We start from the raw sequence: 10627 nt of genomic DNA, 5'->3' as shown, positions 1-10627 counted from the left end.
TAAAGAAACAGGGCTTCACCTGGGTAGTTTGGAGTTTTTTGTTTGTTTGTTTGTTTGGGTTTTTTTAAGCAGTTAACTCCATTCACTTTTATGGAGTGTCTCCTAACCTTGATCAATAAGATTGAGAGATGGGTAGAGTATAAACAATGGGAGAATATATGCAACAAGGAATAACTAGGCAAGAACATGTAAATACTCTTAAAAAATATTTCCTAGCTGGAAGAAAATCAAAGTGAAATACAGTTGAGAACACAATTAGTATAAAATGACTCATAATTCTTTGTGTAATATTATCCATTCAGGAGAAAAAACTTATAATAAATATTTTCATTATGCTTATTACACCTAATAAAAGATGGTATCTATGTATTATTTCAAAAATTAGTCTTAACTTTTGTTTTCTTCTGAGAGTAGGGAACTGTGGAAGCCCCCAAAGCCTCCTCTTCTCAGGCACCACCTGGGAGTACCTGAGTATGCTGGCTGAAAGTTGATATCCAGCATCACAACTACAGCTTGTGTTATTCTTCAGTCCTATGCTGGCTGTCTCCCAAGGCCTTGTTGGGAGAGAGAACAGTGGACACTTGTGGACTGCTCTGTTTGCTTATGGGCTCATGGAGCTGCGTGCCTACACAGGTGATTCTGTGCCTTGATGTGCTACAGACGGTAACGCACTCGAGTTCGCCGAGTAGGAAAGCAGCACGGTCCTGCTCAGGGCTTTTGCTCCACCAGATGTGGCAATCCCCTGAGGAAGCTAAAGAGAACTTGAGCAACCACCCTTTGTGTTTACAGTTTCTTTTACATTAGCTGGACACTGATGCCTGGAGGAGGGGAAAGGTGCACAAAACAAGGTTTAGGAGTGTGACTCCAACCTTGATGAGACAGCAGAGCATAATTAAAAAGCAAAGAAAATCACCAGGGATCATCCCCCTTCCTCTCTCCTCTCCCTTGCTGATCTTGGCAGTTTCATCATCTCGTCTCTTCCCTTCTCCTCTTCCTCCTCCTCCCTAATGGTGTCTGAGCGGTGACAAGGCCGGTGACTCTGTGGGACTCAGCCCCAGTCCCCATTTCCCACTGCCACTTTGCATTCCTGGGAGAGAGGAGGAATGAAGCAACTTGCCAACCCCAGCACAGCACCAGGGACTGTAGCCTGGTTCCCTGCCCCAGGGCCTCCCTGGAAAGGCCTTCCCTTAAAGAACAAGGTGCATGGGTGGGTGGGTATCCAACAAGCACAAGTATCACAGGTATTAGTAGTCAAATGAAATCCTGCCTTTAGGGTAGCTTGCTTGCAGTCATGCCAGGCCAGATCAACACAGATTCCTAGAAAAACACATCCTAAACCCTGCAGCAGAAAAACTGAGATGGATAGAACTGTTTTACAGATGCCAGTGTTGTTTCCTGTGCCTTCTACAACAGGGGTGCATGGCAACAACAGCACACAAAATATAATTGGTTCTGACAGAAATAGAAGCTGAATCCAGGAGCCAACAATGTCCCTCAGTTTAGATTATTAACTAACTATCAACTGCTAGATTTTGAACTAAATTGTTAAATTTGAGGTCAAGTGCAGTGTTAACTAAGCAAATTGTTAGATTGATTTGAGCTAAATCACAATCAGAAAGCTTGGATTTTCAAGCAAAGGAGAAGTTAGAGGAAGAGAAGACATCTCCTTAGTTCTTCACCTCTGTTAGCCAGGTTTCTCGATCCAAGTCTTGTCTGTAAGAGAAAAGGACACTGAAACACTAAGAGCAGCACAATAAAGGACTTAAAGTTTCATTGTGCCCAATGGCAATGCTAAAGAAAGAGCAGGGAAGAACAGATGTCTGAAGCTTTTGGGAACATTAGGTCTGCTACAACAACAGAAATAAAGATGACTGCCAAAGGCATTGCTTCTATTCTTGTCAAATTAAGAATTAGGGAAACATCCTCCAACAAACATGTTTTATCTAATTCAACTTCACCACTGAAAAGCAATGAAGAAATTGTGTTGAAAACAAGCGGAATGTCAAGCAGCCCTACAGGTACAAACTGAAACAAAAATAATGAGAACTTCCTGCTGGTAAGTTAATATCTTCAATTTAATTTCTGGTGTTTCTGCCAGAGCTTGAACATTGTAGTCTTTTCAATTTTCTCTGCAAATATGTCCATATTTCACTTTACATTTCGCAGGCACCTGCCACTTGGTCTTAAAATACATCCTGCTTAATCAATAATTCAAATGCAATCTGGTTTGCAATTGTATTCGTTGTGCATATGTTGATGTATGAACTACTGGCAAGACCAAAGTTTTGACCCCATTGACATCCCTTGCAAAACATTAATTTGTTTTCTTGAGTGTGACATTTCATTGTTGAAGTGCAAGCCCTTTATTTTATGTGTTCAGAATCAATAATATTGCTAATGCATGTTCCATTCAGCAGCTCTGTTTACTACCTGAATAGGACACTGGTACATATAAGATAAGAAAGAAGAGTTACAGCTGACATATCATTTCCAAAATAAAGGACAATACAATGTGTGTAAGATTAGCAGAATTTGGGTCATAATTAAATTGTGTTTTGTTAGATGCACAACATGGTCACATGAAAAAGATTAATTTTTCCTTTTGACATATCTCAGTTGTGTGACAGTTATTACTTCTTGTAATTCAATCTCTTGGAACACTTCCTCACACATTTCTATATCCAGTGGATTTCTCTGTGTTCTGAAGATAAACAGATTTAAGAAGAGAATGAAACAATCAAGCTTGTGATGAAGGAAAAAGGGATTGGCCCATTTGCACACTCTGTCAGAAAGTGGGATTCAAACCACCTTTTTACAAGGATAGTGATCTGAACAGAGTTCTTCTTGAATCGTATTGGAAATTCCAACCTGAGATTTAAAAGACTGAAAATAATGGGGAGAGATGAAATCAGTTGGGTCTTCTTTTATCTTTTTCCACACTGTCAAAATACTGCTTTTGCCGGAAATTTCGTTTTCAAGAAAAAAACTGCTGCTTTGGTGCAGCTCCATAGGAATGTCTGGGCCTCAATTTTACCATTAAATTCTTCAGTGCTAAGTGCCAAAATGCAAACAAGCACCTGCATAACCTTAAGGCTGCAAATGATTCTGATGGGGCCATCAATGCTGTTTTCATAGATGGTTCCTTAAATGACTTGACATATTAGGGCTCATATGTCCATCTGCACACAGTGGTTAGTTAGACTTCCTGCATACAAAGTGATGCACTAATTTTTTTTTTCAATTTTGTTTTTAATTTTTCATGATCAAAGTGAAAATGTGGATATATCATAGAATTTTGCATGTGACTGCTGGGAGTGAAGAAAATTTACAGGAACAACTTTCAAAATTTTAAACTTGCAAAGTTTTCCCGTATAATGTGAATGTGGTGAAATTAGATCAAACCGTCCTCTCTTGGGTAGCTTTTATGAGACATCCTTTTACTTGTGCCCTAGTTTGCCCAAGCCATCTGTTTTTTTGTAAAAACAGTTTTGTGAAAACCTACTCTAGTATCATAATGAAAGGAAATTATATTAGGTATCCATGGAGAATCCATCATAAAGCACTTCAAATTGCCCTTGATTGTTCAAATGCAGATCAAACAGAGAGGCAGATGTTGTCTGTAGGATTTTTCTGCAGATAGTGTAAACCCAGAAGATTTTAGTATTGGCTGTAGACCTGGCTTACATGTCCAGCTCCCCATTTCTTGCAAAATAACTGGTGCTCTAGAACCTTGCCCTCAGGAAAACATGAAACAGGTAAAATGCAAACATGAAAAAATGAAGGAAAAATATTATATAAAGTATTTACTTGAAAACATCCATAGTATCACAATTTAGTCCATAGCTGACCTCTGTGTGAATGAGGATGGGCCAAAGTTGTGTAAATCACAGTTGGGACTGTGCTGTTATTTCCAATTTTTCATTCTTGTATTTTCCCATATGGAATTCTTCTCACCTCACTTCTGTAAAGCCTTGCTACATTTTTCATAAGCTGTCCTGATTTTACCACACCCCATCTTGACAAGAACACACGAGCTTGCCAGGCTCATATCTGAAGCTTATACAAAATATTAATGCAACCAGGCTTTTATCCCTTAACCCTCCAACTCTTCTTCTTAAATAAAAAGGCTTGAAGTAATAAAATTGTGCTGACATTAGGAAAATTAGAAGAATGGAGACTTTCTCAGGCTGTTTTAGAATTAACCCAAAAGAAGAGAGAACCAAGAACTGAGGTCCAAGAGAAAAACCCAGCCCAGTACAAGAACATTATCCCAAAATCTTCTTGCAGTACTGACAGCAAAATGGCTTGGGGTGATTAGCAGCCAAATTACCTTTGCAGCCCCCTCCTTCATGTGAGTGTGTACTCTGCGTTGCCTGGCAGTCTTTCAGTGTCATCAACAAACCTTCTGGGCACTGGTTTCTGAAGGCACCAGTACGCAGAAGGAGGAGCTGCCCATCACATCTGCCTCCTACAGTGCCCAGGGAAGGGACTTTAAAGGTGGAAGCCCAAAGGATTCATTCGGCCCTTGTGTGACATGGCTGGTGTCCTCATGGCAGGATGGGATAGTTCCCCACCTGAGTGAAAAGTTTCCTTCTGTTTTAGCTTACAGTCCCAAACAAGTTACTAGCAAGTGGAAGCTGCCATTTTATTCATCTGAGAGGTTTTTGTGTGGGGGCAGAGGAAGGTTAGAGATTTGGAGGTTCACAATGATTTGGCCAGAATTCTGTAAATCAAGCATTAACCATGTCAAGATTTACGACCTTCCTTAAAATACTCCCATGTATAATACACAGAAAAAGTGAGGGAACAGCAACACACCTATTTATATTCATAATTGTTAGGCCTGATGCTTTGACACCAAGAAATACTCTGGGTTAGTAACAGGAGGAGGAGTACAAAGAGGCGAAACTTTACACTTTGTCCTGAGTCACATTACAGCTGAGGATCTCCTGAGTCACCAAGTGCTGTCTCTAGCTATCAGAGAAAATTGCTTGTCATCTTGTTAATTATCTTATCCCAGCTCTGCTTTGCCATCCATCTGTCATAGGAGGCTGATCTGAAAAGCAGTCTGAGGGTCGGCCTCTGATTTCCACCCAACATGTATCACTAGCCAGATAACAAGAGCACCTAAACTTCTGGCCCTGCCTGTGGGAATATCCCAGGGCAGCATTGTCACTCAGAGGTGACAATGTTGAGTTTCTTCCAGCACACCTTCTTGTTTCAACCACAAAAACTTGCATTTTGTCTGCTTCATACCTTTCAAACCATTCTTCCGCAAGCAGCAGACTGCCTTCCAAATCTGTGCTCCTGCTTCAGCTGCTGCCTAATTTCCTGTGACTGCCACAAAAGGTAATTATTGCCATCCCCAGTAGTGTCTTGAGCACCCTTTAAGCCCTTTCTCTTGCCCAGCCTAGAGCACAATTATTCTCAGCTAGCCATGCAGCAGCCAGATTTGGAGCACTCCTCACCTCGGCCGTGTGAGCAGCAGGAGAAGAAGGTTAAAAACTTCTTTGGTTCTCCATCTACACAGTAAAGACAAGAAGACAAGTAAGGACACATGAACTGTTTGCTAAAGCTCTTTTTGCAGTGGTGGACTTGAAATTACATGTTCTGCCTTCACCTCCCAAGCTCCTGAGGGCACTTGGGAAGCATGGTGCTTGCAGGAATGAGTCCTTTAAAGGTTCAAAAAAAGTGGAAAGAATTCTTTTTAACATACATTTCCATCTCCTCCTGCTGAAGCACTGAAAGCTTGCTCTGGAATCAGCAACAGGAGTGTAACTAACACAAAGAATCAAAACAGAATAGTTCCAAGGAGAAAAGGTGGCTTCAGACATCGTAGTGTTCTATCACCTCCTATATATAATATTAGTTTACACAGAGTATTACATAGATCATGTACAGTGTATGTTTTGGAAAAGGATGGTTTGTTCTAATGGAGTAAACATTGCTACAGCTGGTATACCAGCTTGGATTAATATTGGAAATTTGGCTTGATATTCATCAACCTTGTGTCATCAAAACAGCTTCAGTCTGTTTGGTTGCAGCTTACCACATAAACAACCTCAGAAGTCTGATATTAATTTTGCTTAAATGATTGATTCTTTAGGGATTGTTTTTTTTATTTAGCTTACTCTCATGAACATCATCCCAAAACAAAATACCTATTTCAGCTTCCTTTTCCTGGTATATTTTTTTCCAAAATTTAAAATAATAAAATTTTGAAATGAAAAATTTGAACCTTCTTCCAAAGTATGTAGGCATGACATTTTAGATACTTAATTTTTATTTTTTACTGCATGAAAATAGTCATAAATGACAAATTTGAGAGTTTAAAGAGATCTAAAGATTTGAGAAGCTGAGATCTTGGTTTGCTTTTGTAGTGAGTAATCTATTTCCCCAGAACTGGCCTGGTTCTATTGTAAATACAGTAGCTGATTTGCTATTAAAAACAGTAGTACAGCTAGTGAATGTAAAGCTAATGTAATCCTAAGAGATTCTTTCAAGTCACCAACCAAACAGAGAGGCTGGCTCTGAAGGTTATCAGATGAGAGATCACAGAGGACTAAGCCAAGTCACAGATGACTGGGCTTGTACGAGGGCTCCTCCACATTTACTCTCCTGGTTTTGAGAGTCCCTGCCAAGTCAAACACAAACAGAAAGACTTTTTGACAGCCTGTGAAAAACATTTTGAAGGCAGAGAAATGCCAAATAACACAGTGCCTCCGCCTTATGCTCCTGCCACTAAAAATGTGACGTGTGCCTTGCTACAGCTCTATAGGTGTTTTAGCTTTCTAATGTAAGTGTGCTTCATTTTATCTGTAGGCTGGCCTAGCAATAAAAAAATAAATGAACTAACACGAAGGGGATGTTCAAAATGGGAGCGCTTGTGTTGTCAGTCTCACAGAGCTTTATCATCGTGCTTCCTTCTTCCCCCATGGCTATGGTAAGTAGGACTATTATCCACTTCTTGCAAACAAAAAATATATGAATTAATATCCCTTAAAGGGCAATTCCCATGAGGCTCTGGGACTGACGAAATACTATATAGATGCAAATAGTAGGCATCTAGAACATCTACTCACATGAAATTAAGCTCAGCGTGAAGCAGTTGGTCTGGCCAACAGAAAACCTCTCTTTGAGCTTTAGGGCAGTCAGTGCATTTCCACTGTCACAAGAGAGTAAGAAATACACTGTGCTGTCCTAAGGAGCTGAATCGACAGAAAACCCTGGGCTGAGATGCTGGTGATGAGACATTCAGTATCAGTTCTTGGGTAGAAAGTGCCCCTCAGGCTAGGGCTGGGCTGCTCCAAACCTCCTTGGCAAGGAGACAGGAGGCACAGTCATCCAGCACTTGGTGCTGGGGAGCAGCTCCTCTGCAATCGCTTGAGGGCAGTGAGACAGCTGGCAGAGAAGCCATCACGGCACCGAAATTAAATTTACAGGCTGCTTTCCCATGGCTGTGCTGGGACATAGCAGGGTGCTTTATAATTATGTTTTAGGAGCCTCCGCCCTCTTGCCCTAATTTCCAATTAAAGTTGTACCCTTCCCAGGAGAGATTGCAAACATCCTATGAACAGGGGGAGGAGGCCAGGAAGGACTATTCTATATAGATCAGTAGTAGACAGCAAGCTGAAGAAATTACTTTTATGCCACAACCAGCAACTACACAGCCTTGTCAGCCAATTAATTTTCTCTTCTAGACTTACTGATGGCGTACTTAAAGCCAAAAGGAAAAAAATGGACAACGAGTGGAATGGAAACGTGGTGGGAACGAAAGGAGAGGGGAAAGAGAGAAAGCAGCAAAGCAATGGAAAACCAGTAGTGCTTCAGTCTCTATGCTCTTCCTATTGTCAGCTACCTGTGACTGTCCAGAGTGGGGTGCTAGGCTGGATGTACATAAGAGATATTCTTTTACTAGTTTGTTTTCCTAACCATACCTAGATGTTAGTGTCTCCTCCATAGGACTCCTCCCTTTACCCCTACCTCATCCTAGGTGACCCAGATGCTGCACCTAGAAACCAATGCTGTTCAGTAATCTTGATCTTTTGAAAGGCAGAACATCAAAACTGTACAGCTAATAGTATTTAAATATACTTTTCCACTTAAGTTTTGCAAACAGTCTCCTATTTATATAAACCACTGCAGGTTTATATATTTTTTTCCAATTGTTGCCCTCTTCTGATTCAGATTCAGAATGCATAAGACCAACATTTTCATCTCCAAAAGTTTGTCAATAAAAATTTCCTGGTGACTTTAAATGACCAGTAAACTGCTCTGAATGCCAAATGGCACAGGGGAAACTTGTGGTTAGACCTGTGATGGAGGCTGGCAGCACCTGCTTTAATTAGGAAGAAAGGTGCATGTAGCTGCTAAGAACCCTCTGTTTTATCCCATCTGGATAGGTCTTCCTCCCCTTGTGGGTTATGTTACTCGGTCAGTAGGTTGCAGCTATGAAGGAAACATCCCTTACCCAACACACAGACCTTCCTCTGACATTCTCTTCTCTTGCTCCTCCTCATTTGCATCCTCATTTGCTCACAACTCTGCAGCATCCATTCTTTTCATGTGGGTTTAAATTAAGGAAAGACCATAATCTCATGAGTGCCATTTAAAGCGACAACTGTGTCCATTGTAATAATAATAATAATTTAATATCTCCTATAGGATTTTAAAAGGATGTTTGTCTCTCCTTCTGTGCAATAAAGAGTTTCCTTTTAACTTTAATAGTCCTTGTTTCATTAACTGTGACTAGCAGAATGTGTTATTATCAACAAATGTAATTTATATAATTAGAGATTTATGGGCTCGTACCGAACCCTTTAGCAGCCTGCTTCTGTTTCTAGACATTGCAGTTTTCTTGTTGGTTTTTGCAGCTTATAAGAGCCTGCATGGCCACTAAACTGAGAATGAAAAAAAAATTAATACAGAAACCTTCCCCACTGGAAAAAGCAGATATGGATAAAATAAGACTGTAACACTCTATTTGCAGACTTGGGCACTTAATTGTAATATTCCTTTTCTTCTTGTAGAACAACAAAAGCAATGTTTAATGAGATTAAACATTTAAGATTTAATAATTATTTCTTATTAGTACTTAAGAATTATTAATTAATATTTAAGAATTTATTAAAATCACTGCAGTAAATCCTCAGTTTATGTTTCTAAATAACTTTTCCTACAGATTTTTTAGATTTATCTCACAACAGATGGAAATATAAAAAGATTAAAACATAAATAGTAGAAAAGAAATTTCTTCATTGACCACTGTCAATGAATGGAATTTCTGGGGATCAGTTTTATGGAAGTTTTGATTCTGATGAATCACAATGACTTTGTCATTAAGGAACTTCTATGCAGGAAAAAGAAAAGTGCGTAAATGTGGAAAAGATTAATGTTCTTGCAGTTACATGTAATGAAATGAAAAGGTGGAAGAAATGTCCATGCTGGAGGGACAGTGAATGTCCTGTGTATTTGAAGAGTGAGGACCAAACCTCGAGTCCTGTCAGTGGGGCTGCAGCCTCTTTGTGTAGGTTAGACCCTGCCTTAGAGCAAAGCCGTGCTCAGCACCCTCTGCGCTGCTTGTACCTGGCACATCGGACTCCTTAGGTCTGTATGAGGAAAAGTCTTGGGACGAGGCTGTGGGGGGCACTCAGCTGGACCCAGGGACAAAGCTGAATCTGGATCTGCCTCTTTCTTTGGAGTGGGAAGTGTTGCAACATGAGCAGTTTATGACCAACGCGGCTGCTGTTGCTGAAGATAATATGTTGGGAAGTACTGGCTTCTTCTTCAGTCCAGAGTGACATCCATGATGTTTCCTTTGCTCTCTGTGTAGTACAAGATGGATGACAAGCAAAGGGAAGACTATTAATTGTACAATTAGCAAATTATATGTGCTGAAATGTTACTAATTTAGTAACAGCTTTTATAGCAGCACAAACAAGGAGCCATTTTTCACATAAAAGACAAAGTTTTTCCTCATAGCTCTTCAGGAGTTATTAATGTTAAAGTTTTTTAAGCTATCCAGGATTAAAAAGTGGACTGAGAAATTATCAACTGCTCTAACTGGAAATCTCTCAGCCATCAATCAAGAGAGTTGTGGGAGTAAAGGACAAATACACATGCTCTAGACAAGAGTCATTCCAGTTTCAATTAGTTAATATTAACCTACTTTTTATCTGCTCTTGTCTCATTACACCTGAAGTCCTCTGAGAGCAGAAACTCAGGACAACTTGTCCTTCCAAACAATGACTTTTCCTAGGTATCCTAGTGAAGAAAACCCTGAAACCACACTGAAATGATAAAAAGGATCAGGAGTTACTTCTATTTTTTTCTTTTATTTTCCTCCAGAAAACACAGAGTGACTGTAGCTGGTCAGGTCAGGAAGTGAACTAGAGAAGAAGTGAGTGATGCTGATGAGGAGACCATCCTAAGAGTCTTTTTTAAGAAAAATGTGACAGTGAGGGAGCAGCTCAAGAAGAGTTTGAAACGGCAGGTAATCCTGATGTGAAATGCAAAATTTCCAAGTATGGCAAGAGTTTGCTCTTAATGTAATTAATGTTGTTTTTCAGTTGCATCTTTCTACTGCTGCAATTTGTGATTCATATGGGTGTACTACGGGGAAGATTTT

This window comes from Melozone crissalis, unplaced genomic scaffold, assembly GCF_028551555.1.
Source record: "Melozone crissalis strain CALT ecotype California unplaced genomic scaffold, PUWL_Pcris_2 ptg000027l_1, whole genome shotgun sequence".
NCBI classification, from domain to species: Eukaryota; Metazoa; Chordata; class Aves; order Passeriformes; family Passerellidae; genus Melozone; species Melozone crissalis.
This window is presented reverse-complemented; position numbering follows the sequence as displayed.